At 37.4% G+C, this 5,846-nt stretch overlaps 1 protein-coding gene across 2 annotated transcripts in view; it reads right to left on the bottom strand.

Annotated features, from left to right (window-relative positions):
* LOC107601253 (protein kinase C beta type) overlaps window positions 1–5,846 on the bottom strand; it is a 150,474-nt gene that overhangs the window by 77,535 nt on the left and 67,093 nt on the right. The window lies entirely within an intron of this gene.

The raw sequence follows: 5,846 nt of genomic DNA, 5'->3' as shown, positions 1-5,846 counted from the left end.
TTATTATTATTACTATTATTCTTTTTCTTTCTGTTAATACATATGTGTACTATTTGTAAGCAGTCCAGCTGCAATTGCTTTGGCAATACAAATGTATAATTTTTGTCATGCCAATAAAGCACTCTTAAATTGAAATTGAAATTGAGAGGAATCATAAAACATAAATTCCAAAAAGTAACAGTATTTTCTGAAGGTTGTATAGAAACTAGTCCAGGTTGTACTCTCCTGCTAAAATCATCGCCAGCATGTGTGTTTTGGATGCTGCTATACTTATTAACCAGCGAGGCCATCCAGCTCCATCAGAAATAAATAGGCTGGTTGACTACACTAAACTGATCTTCACAGCAGGGTCAGTGGGGGCTGAAGAACAAAGCAGTAGTGAAGATACTAATCACAGTTATGCTGCTTTTGTTGTGTTGGAGGCCACAGGCCAAAGACAAGCAGCCGGACTCAACATAAGTTTACATATCAAATAGCCAAACAGGCACTCTGGCATTCAGACTACTTCTGAAAATGACTGTGAACACACTCTCACACACACTGTACTCCTTCATGCACTGCAGCACTTCTCCACAGTTCAGTCAGAAGTGTGACGGAGCGCAAGCCATAGCTGGAGTGTAAACAGTGTAGAGGGCCCCGGAGAAGACGACGCACGTATTGGAAACTAAACAAAGGTAATTATAGCTCTCCCTGTCTGCAACCATAACAGGTTTCAGGTGAAGATGCTGAGCGCCTCATCTTTACACCACCTGTCAGGTCACCTGTCATTCATTAATAAGAGTAAAGAGCTGCTGAAAAATACGATGTTATATCAATGAATATCTGTTAGCCAACTATCAGGTATGTGGCGGTGAATATCTGTGCCCCAGAGGCTTGGACAGCTGCTAAGCGAGTGAAGCATTTTGAATGTTTTATGTATTGGACACTGGATAAGAGGCTGGCTACCGTGAGATGGAAAATCTCTTTTCAGTAAGGTGCTTTGTGAGTGGGACTTCATACAGCCTGGTTATGTTCTCAGGATATTTGCCTCGCAGGGATACGTAACACACACGGATCACCCAACCATTATACTAGGGTTGCACGTTATGATAAAATACAGCAGATCCATCAGACATTTCAAACTCTCTCAGACCAGGAGAAAGTGTTGTATCTGTTAGGAGAACAGAAGAACTACTGTGTGTTTACTGCTCAATATGTGTCTACCTGTCACCATACAAGAGAAAACTCTCAACCTGCCCTGATCTGATGTTTCCAGCACATCTACATTATATTATGCCAAATTACTGTATTATATTACTTAGATGTATATTTTGCTTCTGTAAATATGTCTAATCTCTTATTTTATTTGTATTTCTAGTTTATACTATATACTTACATACATTAGTAATTCATTTTGCACTACATGCTTAATACTTTTTATATATTATTATTATTACTATTATTCTTTTTCTTTCTGTTAATACATATGTGTACTATTTGTAAGCAGTCCAGCTGCAATTGCTTTGGCAATACAAATGTATAATTTTTGTCATGCCAATAAAGCACTCTTAAATTGAAATTGAAATTGAGAGGAATCATAAAACATAAATTCCAAAAAGTAACAGTATTTTCTGAAGGTTGTATAGAAACTAGTCCAGGTTGTACTCTCCTGCTAAAATCATCGCCAGCATGTGTGTTTTGGATGCTGCTATACTTATTAACCAGCGAGGCCATCCAGCTCCATCAGAAATAAATAGGCTGGTTGACTACACTAAACTGATCTTCACAGCAGGGTCAGTGGGGGCTGAAGAACAAAGCAGTAGTGAAGATACTAATCACAGTTATGCTGCTTTTGTTGTGTTGGAGGCCACAGGCCAAAGACAAGCAGCCGGACTCAACATAAGTTTACATATCAAATAGCCAAACAGGCACTCTGGCATTCAGACTACTTCTGAAAATGACTGTGAACACACTCTCACACACACTGTACTCCTTCATGCACTGCAGCACTTCTCCACAGTTCAGTCAGAAGTGTGACGGAGCGCAAGCCATAGCTGGAGTGTAAACAGTGTAGAGGGCCCCGGAGAAGACGACGCACGTATTGGAAACTAAACAAAGGTAATTATAGCTCTCCCTGTCTGCAACCATAACAGGTTTCAGGTGAAGATGCTGAGCGCCTCATCTTTACACCACCTGTCAGGTCACCTGTCATTCATTAATAAGAGTAAAGAGCTGCTGAAAAATACGATGTTATATCAATGAATATCTGTTAGCCAACTATCAGGTATGTGGCGGTGAATATCTGTGCCCCAGAGGCTTGGACAGCTGCTAAGCGAGTGAAGCATTTTGAATGTTTTATGTATTGGACACTGGATAAGAGGCTGGCTACCGTGAGATGGAAAATCTCTTTTCAGTAAGGTGCTTTGTGAGTGGGACTTCATACAGCCTGGTTATGTTCTCAGGATATTTGCCTCGCAGGGATACGTAACACACACGGATCACCCAACCATTATACTAGGGTTGCACGTTATACAGTACAAATGGGATCATAAAACATTGAATAGTAGTAACAGTAACATTTCGCAAATTTTGAATTCTAACAATGTGTTGCTATTCAGTACAGTTCAGCAGTCCAAGGAGCGTGATGTAAAATGTGAGCGCTAATGCTAAGTTAATGGTGTCAAAATGCATCAATGCATGATTTGCGCATGAAAAAGTTGAATGCATTTATTGTGGAACTTAATAATTGATTATCATTCCTGCAATAACAGCCAATGTGGGTATTACAATAGATGCAGAGCATGTGAGACTGGGAAAAAAGAAAGTTCATGCTGCCTACACTACCATTCAAAAGTCTGGAGTTGGTAAGATTTTTTAATGTTTTCGAAAGAAGTCTCTTAAAGAGCAGGTCATATGGGTCTTTTGCAGTTTATAACGTAGCTATCCTTGAATGAAAACAATCTGCAAAGTTGTTAATCAAAAAAGTGCATGATAAATAAAGATATTGTCTCTCAAAAGAGGGAGTCGATTCTGAATCGCCTTATCGAGTCATCATATTTTCAAATCTTTTGCCTGTTACCGGTATACGTCACTGGGTAACACATTTGCATAATCCCTGCCTGCCCGCGAGTCTGACCTGCCCACAAACACTTCCGCTAGTTAGTGTGTTTACATCATGTTGAGAAGACGCAGTTCAAGGATACCACAGAAATACAATTCGAACCTTTTGTTGTGTGCATGTCATTTTACCAAGGACTGCTTCTCTAATCTTGGCTTTTATCTTCGTTGGCTTCTAATCTTCTTAATTTGGACTAACAAGCTCTCCGAAGCACAACCTGCAAGTACGATTGATACGTTATGTGTACATTTTCAATTGAGTGCTCAAAATATCACGTTTTTGTGCTAATATGTGATGTACACCTAGAGCAGCGTTAGGTTTTCAGGTAAAGCACATTATTACTGTCTTACTGAAGTAGTTCTGATAATTCGCTGTGAACCCACTATTTTTTAAGAATGTGTTGATTAATGTAGACTGACGTTGTTCTAATTACTTCGTTTAATAATAAAGAATATAGTGTAGCGCACAGACTTTATAATCATTGTAAAATTGCTGTTTATTTTGCTGCACCGGCAGTTATAGTGTTAATGCGGGAGAGACGAGCGAGTTAGTTAGGCTGCTGCGCCCTGTGATAGAGCTGTTCTGCGTTCTGATTAAAAGTTAAGACAGAGTGTCTTTTGTCTGTCGTTCTTCAAACATTACAGTAGACATATTTTGGTTTACAAACTGTTTTGTTTCATCAGTTAGTCCCGTTAGCACTCGGCTAACGTATCCACCATTATTGTTTTAAGTGTTCACAGTTTAGCAGCTAAACTTTAGCTGTGGGCACGATTGGCTTGCATAAGTGTTTTTGTATTTTATGTCATTATTATAAGAACGGATTGGAGCACTATATTATTGATTTATGTAGCGCTCGCTAACTTGCTCAAGGACTCCTGTCTGTGCCAATCACAGCAGGTTTGGCCAGCTGACCAATCAGAGCAGAGTAGGCTTATGGAAGGGAGGGGTTTGCTCCGAACTTGCTTGGAACGAATTGTTTCGAAATCATTGGCAAATTACTCTAATATTAAATGTATATTCTGAGAAAATTACAATGTTTTCTGACCTTAGATGCATTTAAACCTGTTGTAGGGGACTCCAACACAATATTAGGACACTTTAAAATACCATATGACCTGCTCTTTAAGCTCACTAAGGCTGTAATTATATGATCAAAAATACAGAAAAAAAACTATTTAAAATACCCGTTTTCTATATAATATTTATCCTATTATGTAATTTATTCCTGTGATGGCAAACCAGAATTTTCAGCATCATTACTCCAGTCTTCAGTGTCACATGACCCTTCAGAAATCATTCTATCATATGCTGATTTAGTGCTCAAGACACATTATTATCAATGGTAAAAAGTTTTTTTTTTCAGGATTCTATGATGAATAAAGCTCAAAAGAACAGCATTTATTTGAAAAAGAAATCTTCTGTAACATTATAAAAGTATTTACTGTCACTTTTGATCAATTTAATGCATCCTTGCTGAATAAAAGTAAACATTTCTTACTGACCCCAGGTCTTACTGAAGTAGTTCTGATAATTCGCTGTGAACCCACTATTTTTTAAGAATGTGTTGATTAATGTAGACTGATGTTGTTCTAATTACTTCGTTTAATAATAAAGAATATAGTGTAGCGCACAGACTTTATAATCATTGTAAAATTGCTGTTTATTTTGCTGCACCGGCAGTTATAGTGTTAATGCGGGAGAGACGAGCGAGTTAGTTAGGCTGCTGCGCCCTGTGATAGAGCTGTTCTGCGTTCTGATTAAAAGTTAAGACAGAGTGTCTTTTGTCTGTCGTTCTTCAAACATTACAGTAGACATATTTTGGTTTACAAACTGTATCATTTCATCAGTTAGTCACGTTAGCACTCGGCTAACGTATCCACCATTATTGTTTTAAGTGTTCACAGTTTAGCAGCTAAACTTTAGCTGTGGGCACGATTGGCTTGCATAAGTGTTTTTGTATTTTATGTCATTATTATAAGAACGGATTGGAGCACTATATTATTGATTTATGTAGCGCTCGCTAACTTGCTCAAGGACTCCTGTCTGTGCCAATCACAGCAGGTTTGGCCAGCTGACCAATCAGAGCAGAGTAGGCTTATGGAAGGGAGGGGTTTGCTCCGAACTTCCTTGGAACGAATAGTTCGAAATCAATGACTCTAATATTAAATGTATATTCTGAGAAAATTACAATGTTTTCTGACCTTAGATGCATTTAAACCTGTTGTAGGGGACTCCAACACAATATTAGGACACTTTAAAATACCATATGACCTGCTCTTTAAGCTCACTAAGGCTGTAATTATATGATCAAAAATACAGAAAAAAAACTATTTAAAATACCCGTTTTCTATATAATATTTATCCTATTATGTAATTTATTCCTGTGATGGCAAACCAGAATTTTCAGCATCATTACTCCAGTCTTCAGTGTCACATGACCCTTCAGAAATCATTCTATCATATGCTGATTTAGTGCTCAAGACACATTATTATCAATGGTAAAAAGTTTTTTTTTTCAGGATTCTATGATGAATAAAGCTCAAAAGAACAGCATTTATTTGAAAAAGAAATCTTCTGTAACATTATAAAAGTATTTACTGTCACTTTTGATCAATTTAATGCATCCTTGCTGAATAAAAGTAAACATTTCTTACTGACCCCAGACTTTTGTAGCTTATCTGTTTAAATTTGAAAAAAATAATAATAATAATAATAATAAATAATATATATACAGGTGTGTGTATATATA

The sequence above is a fragment of the Sinocyclocheilus grahami genome, unplaced genomic scaffold (assembly GCF_001515645.1).
Source record: "Sinocyclocheilus grahami isolate Dianchi unplaced genomic scaffold, SAMN03320097.WGS_v1.1 scaffold302.1, whole genome shotgun sequence".
In the NCBI taxonomy this organism is placed as follows: domain Eukaryota; kingdom Metazoa; phylum Chordata; class Actinopteri; order Cypriniformes; family Cyprinidae; genus Sinocyclocheilus; species Sinocyclocheilus grahami.
This window is presented reverse-complemented; position numbering and strand designations above follow the sequence as displayed.